Source organism: Tamandua tetradactyla, chromosome X, assembly GCF_023851605.1.
Source record: "Tamandua tetradactyla isolate mTamTet1 chromosome X, mTamTet1.pri, whole genome shotgun sequence".
NCBI classification, from domain to species: domain Eukaryota; kingdom Metazoa; phylum Chordata; class Mammalia; order Pilosa; family Myrmecophagidae; genus Tamandua; species Tamandua tetradactyla.
This window is the reverse complement of record NC_135353.1, coordinates 161,852,843-161,865,915: the sequence shown is the minus strand read 5'-3', so window position 1 is coordinate 161,865,915 and position 13,073 is coordinate 161,852,843. Positions and strand designations below refer to the sequence as shown.

The 13,073-nt window shown below is 39.3% G+C and overlaps 1 long non-coding RNA gene and 1 pseudogene across 1 annotated transcript in view; one reads left to right on the top strand and one right to left on the bottom strand.

Moving 5' to 3' along the window:
* The window catches only part of LOC143670768 (uncharacterized), a 94,989-nt gene that overhangs the window by 60,766 nt on the left and 21,150 nt on the right, over positions 1-13,073 (bottom strand). The gene's annotated exons all lie outside the window — the stretch shown is intronic.
* Positions 9,495-11,643, top strand: LOC143671606 (metal-response element-binding transcription factor 2-like; annotated as a pseudogene).

Genomic DNA, 13,073 nt, shown 5'->3' with positions numbered 1-13,073 from the left:
TACATAATGGAGGTAAAGAAGAGTTTTCTTGGAATATAGGAGATCCCCTGGGGTGTCTATTAGTACTACCATGCCCTGTGATCAAAATCAATGGAAAACTGCAACAACACAATCCAGGCAGGACCACTAATGGCTCTGAGACTTCAGGAATGAAGGTTTGGGTCACCCCACCAGGCAAAGAACCACGGCCAGCTGAAGTGCTTGCTGAGTTGAAAGGGAACATGGAATGGGTAGTGGAAGAAGGTAGTGATAAATATGAACTTCAACCACGTGATCAGTTACAGAAACGAGGACTGTAATGCTGTTTTGTTTGTGTTATACTATTTTAGTTGTAAGATATCAAGTTTAAGAATGAATGTTGCCCAAGGATTTGCACGCTATTCTGGAGAGATTTAATGTGTTTCCAGTTATATGCAGGACAGTTGAGTATTGTCAGGTAAAAGAAAAATGTGTGCTTATTTGTTTTCATTTGGAAATTAAGCACGGTCTAAGGTGATATATATATATATATATATGTGCCAAGTTGACAAGGGGTGGACTGTCATGGTTAGGGACAGGTGTCAACTTGGCCAAGTTATGGTACCTGTTCATCTGATTGGGCAAGCGCTGGCCTGTCTGTTGCAATGAGGACATTTCATAGGATTAGGTCATGATCACGTCAGCTACATCCACAGCTGATTCCATTTGTAATCAGCCAAAGGGGAGTGTCTTCTGCAATTAGTGATGCTAAATCCAATCATGGGAAGCCTTTTAAGGAGGACTCAGAGGAGACAGGTTGCATTCCTGCTTTGGCTGGTGAGCCTCTCCTGTGGAGTTCATCCAGGCCATCCATTGGAGTCATCGGCTTCGCAGCCTGCCCTGTGGATTTTGGACTCTGCGTTTCTACGGTCACGTGAGACACTTTCATAAATTTTATATTTGCAAGTGTTCCCTGTTGATTCTGTTTCTCTAGAGAACCCTAACTAATACATTCATGGTACATTACATCCTTCTGTGAAAATCATCACTTGTGAGACTAAATTAGCAGCTCTGTCTGCTGAGAAAAGGCATCTTGAATACTGAACCTGTGGCAGAAATCTTGGTTGGACTGAACGTAGCCCTTGGCTTCCTTCTCCAGTGAATCTGATACCTCCATCCAAGGCAGTATCTGCCATTCAAGTATGCACACACAAAGATACTCAGAATTTTCAAGGAAGCAAGTAACTTAATGATTGGAGATGTCTGTTTATATGATCTCTCACTGTTCAGCCTTGCAGGAAACTCTTATTTTAACTTTTGGAATTTTTTAAAGAATCTGTGAGGACAGCTATTAATTGAAGCAAAGATCCTAACAGAAAATGGAGTTCAAGCTGTGAGAAAAGAGGATTCAATTTTTAAATTGGGCATCAGAAAATAAGTCTCTCCCTTTATCTGGCTTTTAGAGATAAAAAAAAAATCAACAGGCAGAAATTTACACAATCCTTATTAGATTTCATAACCTATAAATGTGTTATGAGTACAGACTGATATGAAAGAATGATTAGATATATTTATGGACGAACTGGAAGAGTCAGTCTTGCCAAGCTATAAGTTGAAACACCCACTGAAGTATGCTGAGATAAGTTAGAGGGTTCATGATACAGATACAGGGGCGACTTAGAAGGTTATGACAGAGGGAGAAAAGGGTTCAACAACAACAAAAAAGGCAGAGAACACATCATGTAAGACATCTGCACTTATTTACCACCTGCTTTCATGTTGGAAACAAGGTAGAAGGGCCTAGTCAAGCACTTCCCATTTTGAAGGGAAGAGGTGACCATTATTTATGCTTGGCAATTTAACTGCCTAAGAAACTTTGTAGCATCCAAGGATGTGTAAACGAATACTCTGTGCTACAAAAAAAGCACTAAGGGATTAAAGGAGGCCACAGAAAGAAGCAAACAGACGTCTGGCAGTGTCTTGAGCCTGAAACTTGACCTGCTCAATCCCATTTCAAAAGTCAGGGTGAAATACCACAGATACAACAGGCATGGATGACTCAATATCTATGCCTAAAAAGAAAGGATTAGTATATGGCTCCCAAAGTGACCAAGAATGTTTGAGCAAATGTGAGCAGCTGTGTAGGGCTCTCACAGCTGCTGGAAATGATTCAGGGTTCAGGTTTGGGAGGCCAGGCAAGCTCCGCCTTTACCAGAACGCCATAAGTCGTGTTAGTCAACTGGGTGAGGAGACCACACTGGTCTAGTGAATTCTTATATTTCACACAATCCAGATATGGCAACCATTTGAGAAAAATTCTAAAAAGGTTCAAAGCAGATAAGGACAGGAAATAATTTAAACGTTTAACCAGAGAAGAAAAAACCTGAATCTTTTTAAACCTCCAAACCAAATAGAATTATTTTTCTACTTCAGGACTTCTATAAGACCAGTAATTTCCATGCTCATCAAAAAGTATTTAAGAAGCCATTCGAGTATTGTTAAATCTTGATTATTCCTCCACTTAAATACTGTTTTTAAAAGACCCGACAGAGTACCTGCCCAGAGTTTAAAGAACAAAAGTCAAATACCTTGAATTAAAGTCCCAGCACTACAAATCCTAGGTGTGTGACTTTATCAGCTATGCTTAGGTCAGCTGCATACAAGACAGCACACACAGTTTATCCTCTCATTTTGAAAAGTCTAGAGGAGGTCAGTCCAGGCTGGTATGACAGCTTAACGAAGCTAGTGGGCAGTCAGGGTACTTCTCTGTGCTTCAACATTATTGTGCTCGAGGTCACAATATGGCTGCTCCAGCTGTGGCCATCATGTCCACATTCCAGGAGACAGGAAGATAAAAGGGGGAAAGGCAAAAAAAAGAAAGAGGCATATCCCATATCCCAGACTTTCTGGAATTATCACCCAACAACTTTCCCATGGGCCAAAACTCAGTCATAGGACCACACACAGCTGGGAAATATATTCTTTTAGTTGGGTTGCTACCTTGAAAATAAGCAGGACTTTTGACTCAAGAAGGAAAGACATGATACTAGGTAGGCAGCAAGCAGACTTAGCCAGAGTGACAAGCTACATTCTCTGAGTTCATGGTCTCATTTATAAATCAGTAGATAATGCTTACTTCATGTGAATGGTAAAAAAAATACCATAAAATATTAGCTATTATTAGTCCCTCAAAACCCAGCTGAGAGCAATAGGTATCCAAGTATGAATTCAGCATTACCCCATATTCTGGGAAAATCAAGTCCCTAGTCAGAGAGAGTTGAGACATTCACCTTTACTTTGCTGCTTCCTCCGACTCCTAGTAACTTGGCATCTGATCTTTTCCTGTAATTTCGCTCCTTTCCTATGAAATAAGTTTATGAAATGACTCTCTTCTTCATCCTGTCTTCCTAATTCACTAGTTCCTCCACGATTGGTCCCAGCCTTGTTCTTCCTACTTTCAAAATGAAAGAATGATTAGGTATGTTTATGGATATATAGGAAAACACAGTCTTGCAAAACCCTAAATCGAAATAACCACTGAACACTCCTGGAAGTGCACTGAGATAAGTTAAAGGGTTAATGACACAGGCACAGGGGTGGCTTGGAAGGACAAGACAGAGGGAGTAAAGAGCCTAACAAAAAGTGAAAAACAGAGAGCACATCATGTGAGACCTTTGAGACTGTTCTTATCTACCTCCTCCTTTCTTCACCACCAGTCTTTCCACCTGGTGCTTTCATGAAGATCAGTGTGCACACTTGAAAGGGCATTTCTCATTCAAACTCTTTAATATTCCATAAAATAGGCTCTTCAGCCATTTCTTTAAGGGTAATGATAAGTTAATATGCTACAGATGTGAAAATTTTAGTTTAAGGAATGAAGGGACCTGCTTCTGAATTTAAGTAGCTTGTCTAAGACCTTATAGGCTATAAGCAGCAAGTAGCACTAAGACCTAGATCCACTGTCTGTTTGTAAGCCCCAGAAACTTTTTTACCAGAACAAAAAGTGCCCAATCCCATCAAATTCAATGTGAATCACACTGTTCTATTTTATGATGCATTATGAAAATTCAAGGTTTATAACCTAGAGGGTAAACTCAGCTTCCATCATGATAAACTATATTAGCATTCATCATTTCAAACACTGAAATGAAGAAGTGAAGATGAGAGAAAAATCCTTGCAAGCCATTTCTCTATAAAGCTTTATCCCACACTAATCTATTTAATATATAGACAGGTCAATCCTTCGTGATAAAATGAAAAATCTTGCTTCTCTAAGAATAAGTATATAGTCCAGCACCTGCTTTCCTAGAAATGTTATTCTCCTTTAGGTAGCTTTATAAGACTAGAGAGACACTTAAAATGTTACAAGAATTTGGAATTATTGATGAAAATTCAAGCTACCAAGGTTACAATTATTGTTTCAAATAATCATGCCTTGCAGGCTGCTGTCTATAGCTGGTATTCTGATGAGAGAAGGGTTATAATCTAATTCAGCCAGACATTTATATATAGAGGATGCTGAGGAGTAGGCACAGAGACTGGACTGCATGAATGCCTGGAGCTAAATGTATCGATTGGAAAGGTCAGCATATTAGAGGCACCTCCAGCCTCCTTATCCATTAACCCAAAATACTGAGTATTACCAGGGATACGAAGGGGAAAAAGGAAAGCTCTTAAACAACAAAATGGCTTTTGCCTTTCTGAAATGAGACCTTAATATCTCTCTCCATCCCTGGAGCATTTTCACCAGAGCCTTAGGATTCTTGACTAAGAAGACTATCACCACATGAAAAGGAGAACCCCATGGTGGAGTACCACTAAAATGAGGGAAGACTCACTAGCATGCTTAATCAAATGAATCACTTGGTCACAACAATGGTGAATAGTCTTTGTAGCCAAGAACGTACAAATTTAGAGATAATTACCACAAAGCAGAGTTAATATTTATATATCTATATATCTACACATCTTTTTCCACTTATATTAATAATATACACCCAGATGTATGACAGGATGCAAGACCTGCCTGTGGGAAGCAATTTATGGTCAAGCAATCCTAGCCAGGATAATGCCACTGAAATGACAAAGCACATGCCTTTGACCTCTGTGGGTCTCTGTTATCTAATACAGACCTGAGAAACTAACCAGATACTGCTTGAACCAGCCAGGGTTTTGGTAGTTCTAAGGCTAGAGCAGGCTTCACTTGCTGCCCCTACTTCTCTGGATCTCTGGGATCCAATGTTTATTGGGATGTATTACCTATGTAATCAAAAGTATATAGATTTTGGGGTGGCCCTGCCATTGGCTGGCTGGGTGGTTTGGGGCCATCACAGAACTCTCTGATGCTTTGCTGAGTTTTCTTATTGGTCTAAATGGAGTGATAACAGGTTATCAAAAGGTAACAAGAGAAGTCCCCTAACATGGTGCCTAGCAAGGGGAAGCTAGTGTCCAGCAAATAGTCCAGGAATCCCCACTCAGACCACTAGCAACCCTCATTTTGAAGATGGGGAATCAATGTTCTGGCTGACTCGCTCCTTCAAAATGAGTGTTCTAGTTTGCTAGCTGCTGGAATGCAATATGCCAGAAATGGAATGGTTTTTAAAAAGGGCAATTTAATAAGGTGCAAGTTTACAGTTCTAAGGCCAAGAAAATATCCCAATTAAAACAAGTCTATAGAAATGTCCAATCTAAGGCATCCAGGGAAAGATACCTTGGTTCAAGAAGGCCAATGAAATTCAGGGTTTCTCAAGTGAGAAGGTACATGGCAAACACAATCAGGGTTTCTCTCTCATCTGGAAAGGCACGTGGCAAACATGGCATCATCTGCTAGCTTTCTCTCCTGGCTTTCTGTTTCACGAAGCTCCCTGGGAGGCTTTTTCTTTCTTCATCTCCAAAGGTCGCTGGCTGGTGGACTCTCTGCTCTCTCATAGCTAAGTCATTCTCTGTTCTCTCAGAATATCCTGGCTTTCTCTTTTGTCATTCTCTTTTATAGGATTCCAGTAAACTAATCAAGACCCACCAGAATGGGTGGAGACACATCTCCACCTAATCCAGCTTAACAACTACCCTTGATTGTGTCTCATCTCCAGGGAAATGATCTAATTAGTTTCAAACATACAGTACTGAACAGGAATTAGAAGAAATGGCTGCCTTTACAAAATGGGATTAGGATTAAAACATGGCTTCTCTAGGGTACATACATCCTTTCAAATTGGCACAATGAGAGTGGCCAGTGGTCTAAGCATTTTGAAGGGATGAACAGACCAAAACTTTGATTCCCCACCACCCCTGGAACCTTCACATATTTCCATTCCTCTGCTTGCTCTAATCCTGTTTCTCTCAGATAAGATCCAAGAACATATTCTCAGGGGTCCCCAAGTTCTCTATGGGAATAATTGAATTGCGTTCTTTCCTGTGTTAGTGTAATAACATAAGCACTTTCTGGGTCATCTGGTCAATCATCTCACAACCATGTACTGCAATGCACATGTGCATTTTTCTTGATGACTGAACTGGTGCCAAGTGATATGCTTATGTGACATATTTGACTTTTAATTCTGAGTTTCTCAAACTGGGGTTAGGACAGATATCTGCAGTCATAATCTCGAGGTCTGCAATTATTCAACGTCTACCCACACACACTGTCCACCCTCTCTCATTCCCTCAGCCCTTGAGTGTTTCATTTTAGATAGCTAGTTGAGTTTACATAATTCTGCCACAAAGTTTTAATGTCTAATTAACGTATATCAACCACATCTCTCACATAAAGAGGATCATTTTCTTGACTGACAGACACTGTTTAGATGGGCTTTTTTCCCCTTCTTTCACTGTACTACATTTAATGTGCTATAAATGTTGAAAGATCATCATGGTCTGCTTTACAGAATTGGTGATGCAGGCTGGGGATGCCACATGTAAGAGAATCTGTGGAGGGATATGTTGCTCTCATCTGCTTAGGAAGAAATGAATGGCATAAAAGGTCTTAGTGATGTCTAATTCTATTTATAATTGATATAGACAGTGTTGTAATGTAGGGAAAGAGCATGGATTTTGGAGTCAGATGGACAGCCATATGACTGGGGCATAATACTTAGCTTTTCCAAGGCTCTATTTCTTAATCTAAATAATAGGAATAAAAATACTAATACTGTTTCAACAAATGTCATTAGAACAAATTGGTTGTAAATATTTAGGGGAAGAAAAGAATTTTGACTCTTACCTCACACAACACACAGAAAAATGATTCAAAATGGATCATAGACCTAAATATAAATGCTAAAGATATAAAGCTTCTAAAATAAACACAAGAATATCTTTGTAGCCTTGAGATAGATAAAGACTTCTTAGAGAGGACACAGAAACCTTTAATCAAAAGAAGAAATATTGATAAATTGGATTTCATCAAAAGTAAAGCTTTAGAGTCCAAACAGAGTCGAGAGGCTATTCTGGAGGTCATTCTTACACAAGCTTCAGTTAGACATTGCTACCGATCATAACTTGCCAAACCCCAACCAAAACCATTCCAGTCAATCCTAAAGAACACCCAGGGCAATATATAAGATTCTACAAAGGTTCCATGCACTAGGGTAACTTTCCAGAAACCTACAACCTCTAGATGGGTCCCTAGACCAGAGAAGTCCCAAAACCTAGAGGACCCAGCCGTTCCAGAACATCGGATAGTTCCATCTCCCTACCCCACAGTACTGAAAGCCCCTTCGAACATGAAAAAGTTAGAATGGGCATAGCCCAAATACCTCTAAAGAGTGGGATAGAAAGATCAAAGGTGATGGTAGAATTATACAGAGAAGGTAGAGTTTAACAAACGAATATGATTGAATCATTAAACTGCTATTCCTTTATACTGCTAGTCTCCAGTATTTTAGAGCAGCTAGAAGAAAAAACCTAAAATTGTAGGATTGTAACCCATACCAAATTCTGAAATCTGTTCTACAACTAATTGTTGTGCTGTGAAATTTATTGCTTTTTTGTTATACATTATTTTTAACAAAAAAAGATAAAAAGTCAATTGTGATGATAAAAAAAATATTTATTCCTTCTAGCCTCCTATATTCTGGGGCAGCTAGGAGGAAAAATCTGAGAGGATGGTATGGTAGCCCATGACAAACTCTGAGATCTGTCCTGTAACTATTTGTTGAAGAGTGCTTTGAAATCTACTGCTTTTTTCTTTCTTTGCTTTGTATATATGCTATATTACACAATAAAAAAAAGTTTAAAAAAAATGAAAGCCTTCTAAAATTCACTCTTAGACCTGAAGGATAGTAATTCCCTTTCCTCTTCCCCAGTCCCTCTTGGCTAATACCTCTTCCAGGCCTGCTCACTTTTATCCCCCCTTTGCTATTAATCAGCCTTTGCATTTTTAAACTTCACACCTAATTTATTTCTGCCGGACTAAAAGCCTTTCACACCAACCAATGCTAATGCTAGTATTTTCAGCCATTCCAAGGGCCCCTCCAGATTCCTCCCCTCTCAACTTAAATAAGATAGCCAGAAAGTTCTATGCCTCATCAGGCATGGTCTATACCCCCTAACAACCAGAAACAGCTACAGAAGACAGACGTTTGTCCCAGAGCACCCCTTAAGATTAAGAGGTGAGATCCCTCTGAGGGGGAATTTGAGGCAGGCTAGAACAGGGAGAGAGGGGAGAGAAAAAAGAAATATGAAGGAGCCCTTGAACAAGGACAGTCAATCAAGGTCAGCATGGCCTAAGTCCAGCACAGAAACCCTGCCCAGAGGCAACCACTCATGGGAAACACTTAATGGCAGCAGATCCACCTGGAACCAAAGGGCCCCCCAACCTGAGTGAGTCATCTAAGGAAAAGGGTGAAACCTGGACCCACCCAAATACACTATCTACCACCAGGCACCACCCTGGAGAGAAGGAAAGGTAGGAGGAAGGACCTCAAACAAGAAAGGTGGAGGGAAGTAAGTGAAGCAAAGCAATAAAAGCAGACAGTCCCAATGTTGGGGACCTCTTGCCTCTATCCTCTTGTGAGAGTGCCTACATTCTCCTTCTCTATATGTGTACTCAATAAATTTTCTACCTACTTGCTCTAACAATATAAACAAAAAAATTAAAAAGTGAAGACTTCTGCTTCTCAAAGGACCCTGTTAACAGAATAAAATAATGAGTCATAAGCTGTGCGAAAATATTTGCAACATATAAAAAAAGTATTCAGAAATATAAAAAACTCATATGATTCAATAATAAAAAGCCAAAAATAAAAAAATAAACAAAAAACTTGGATAGATAGTTCACCAAAGAAGATACATGACTGGCCAATAAGTATGTAAAAAAAGTGCTCAATAGCATTAGTCATCATGCCAATGCTGTGCTGGAGACCTGGGTTTGATTCCTGGAGCCTGCCCACGCCAAAGAAAATACACAAGGAGATGCTACTAAGTACTTACTGGAATGCCTAAAATTTAAAATTCTGACAATATCAAGTGTTGACAAAGATGTGGAGCTACTGAAATTCTCATTGCTGGGAGGAGTTTAAAAATGAAAAAAGAGTCCGCGGGAAACCAAAATGGCGAAGGGCTGTAGTGAAGTGGGGTGTGTTTGAGGCTGGTGTAAGAACGCCTACTGTACCCCAACCCTCACCCCCAGGACCTTGGCTTGTGCGTGCGTATGTGCGGGGTGCCCGGTGGGGTGGGTACCTAGTAGGTGCTCGGACTCGCAGGAGGAGCGCCCAGGGGAACGTGATTGGTTGTTTTTTTTCCTGTATGAAGCGGTTGGTACCACTGAAGTGACTGAATGAGAGTTGTAATAGAGAACAAGAAAGCCATGTGTACCTGTGGTGAAGCCTCTACTTGATGTACTACAAACACCCTATCCTGTCTTCCTTCTCAGATGAAGACTCCACAGGGGCAGGTAATTCACTGGTCCACAAGCGGTCTCCTTTACGTCGAAACCAAAAGACCCCAGCATCCTTGACCAAGCTGTCTTTACAGGATGGACATAAAACCAAAAAGCCAGCATGTAAATTTGAAGAGGGTCAGGATGTCCTAGCTAGATGGTCAGATGGCTTGTTTTATCTTGGAACTATCAAAAAGATAAACATATTGAAACAGAGCTGCTTCATCATATTTGAAGATAGTTCTAAATCCTGGGTTCTCTGGAAGGACATTCAAACAGGAGCCACTGGAAGTGGGGAAATGGTCTGTACAATATGTCAGGAAGAGTATTCAGAAGCTCCCAATGAAACGGTTATATGTGATAAGTGTGGCCAAGGATACCATCAGTTGTGTCACACACCTCATACTGATTCCAGTGTGATTGATTCAGATGAAAAATGACTCTGTCGGCAGTGTGTTTTTGCAGCAACAACAAAGAGGGGTGGTGCGCTTAAGAAAGGACCAAATGCCAAAGCATTGCAAGTCATGAAGCAGACATTACCCTATAGTGTGGCAGACCTTGAATGGGATGCTGGTCATAAAACCAATGTCCAGCAGTGTTACTGCTACTGTGGAGGGCCTGGAGATTGGTATTTAAAGATGCTACAGTGCTGTAAATGTAAACAATGGTTTCATGAGGCTTGTGTGCAATGCCTTCAAAAGCCAATGCTGTTTGGAGACCAGTTTTATACATTTATTTGCTCTGTCTGCAGTTCTGGACCAGAATACCTCAAACATCTACCATTACAGTGGGTAGATATAGCACACCTATGCCTTTACAACCTAAGTGTTATTCACAAGAAGAAATACTTTGATTCTGAACTTGAGCTTATGACATACATTAATGAAAACTGGGATAGATTGCACCCTGGAGAGCTGGCAGACACACCAAAATCTGAAAGATATGAGCATGTTCTGGAGGCATTAAATGATTACAAGACCATGTTTATGTCTGGGAAAGAAATAAAGAAGAAGAAGCATTTGTTTGGGTTGCGAATTCGTGTTCCTCCTGTGCCACCAAACGTGGCTTTCAAAGCAGAGAAAGAACCTGAAGGAACATCCCATGAATTTAAAATTAAAGGCAGAAAGGCATCCAAACCTATATCTGATTCAAGGGAAGTAAGCAATGGCATAAAAAAAAAAAAGGAAAGAAAAAGTCTGTAGGTCGTCCGCCTGGCCCATATACAAGAAAAATGATTCAAAAAACTGCTGAGACACCTGTGGATAAAGAATCAATTTCAGAGAATCCTACCTTGGATTTGCCTTGTTCTATAGGTTGTTATACCTTTTACATTTTTTTATCTCAGGAGAACTGAGGGAACTGCACATTCATCCAATACCTCAGATGTAGATTTCACGGGTGCTTCCAGTATAAAAGAAACTACCTCGTCTAGCATTTCCAGGCATTTTGGATTATCTGACTCCAGAAAAACAACTCGTACCGGAAGATCTTGGCCTGCTGCAATACCACATTTGCGGAGGAGAAGAGGTCGTCCTCCAAGAAGAGCACTCCAGACTCAGAATTCAGAAATTGTCAAAGATGATGAAGGCAAAGAAGATTATCAATTTGATGAACTCAACACAGAGATTCTGAATAACTTAGCAGATCAAGAGTTACAACTCAATCATTTAAAAAACTCTATTACCAGTTACTTTGGTGCTGCAGGTAGAATAGCATGTGGCGAAAAATACAGAGTTTTGGCTCGTCGGGTGACACTTGATGGAAAGGTGCAGTATCTTGTGGAATGGGAAGGAGCAACTGCATCCTGACTGAGGACTGAACATTCTGTTCACTGCACTCTCATCTTCTGTAGGTACATTTCAGAACCCTAAAGGATTCTGGCTTTTACTATCTTTCTTAAAAAAAAAAAAAAAAGTCAAAAAAATTCACAAAAGGAGATGATACTAGCCTTAACATGTACCTGTCAATGTTATGGATATTGTCATAAAAAGATATCTTTTAAAAATCAGAACAGAGACTTAATTTTTTAAATCTTAATATTTGTAGAATGTTTCTAGGATAGGATATTAAAAATTATTCAAAACCCCATGCACGGTGTTAGATAATTTTTCTAATTATTCCATTGAGTCATTTTGTGATTAGTGGGTATTAGAGCAAACAGATCATCTAGATAGCACAAGTGTTTGGAGAAACATTGTCTCTTTTGTTACCAAAATGTTGGAAAAAATTTATCTCAATACCTTTTAGATTTCATAAAGTGCAGTGTATATAATGCCTACTGAAAGACTGTAAAATATTGAAGTTTTCTTTCAAACAAAATGTAAAAAATATATTGAGCCTGTAAATTGCTCTGTGACTAGACTTCATTGTCGTCTTAATATATTCTTTGCATGTGCATATATATACACATCTGTGTATATATATGTGTGTGATTATGTGACCTATGCAATACAAATTATGGGAATGGGCAGCTTTGGAGTATATATCCCATAATTCTTTTTTCAGGAGTAGTTGCAGTATTTACACAGCAGCATTTCTTCTCAGGCTTTTATTGGGTGCTGTTGCTTGCTGTGTATGAAGAGAAATGTGTCAAACAAATTTAGTGTGTTCTCATGAAGTGTGTGAACAACGGTGTTCATGAGCTTTTAGAATGCTTTCCATTTTTCAGTCCTTGTAACTCAGCTGTTCAGAAACTAAAACAAATTCAAATATGAACATTATCTCCTACCGGAAGTAACATTTTCAAGTTTTCATGACACATTATGATTGTAAATGTCTCTCAGTTTTAACAGTAAGTCTATAGGAGTCCCACAAAGATTCCTGAAATGTCTGTAGTAACTTGTTAGTCATGTTTGAATAAGTGTAGTATGAACAAAGTATTTTATTGCACAGGGTTAACAAACAGTATGTTGCCAGCCAGGGCTACTGCTGTTTTATTACAACATTACCTCTTGTTTTTATAAAATGTAACAAGATTTAAATTGATAATTTTATTTTACATGTAAAAAAACAGTTTCTTTTATCACTGTTAGAGTTGTCTTCTGTTTCTTTTTGTTTTGTTTGTTTGTTTTCTTTTTTTTAGCCAAAGAGTAAACAGAAGAATATTCTTCTTTTGGTGGCTGTTCATTTTACTCTTAAAAATGATTGGTGGATTTTAGCCTAAAAATTGGGAAGTTTGCCACCAGAATGAAAAAATGTAAAGTGTAGTGATTACAGTGTGGTAAAAATGTGGGTTAGT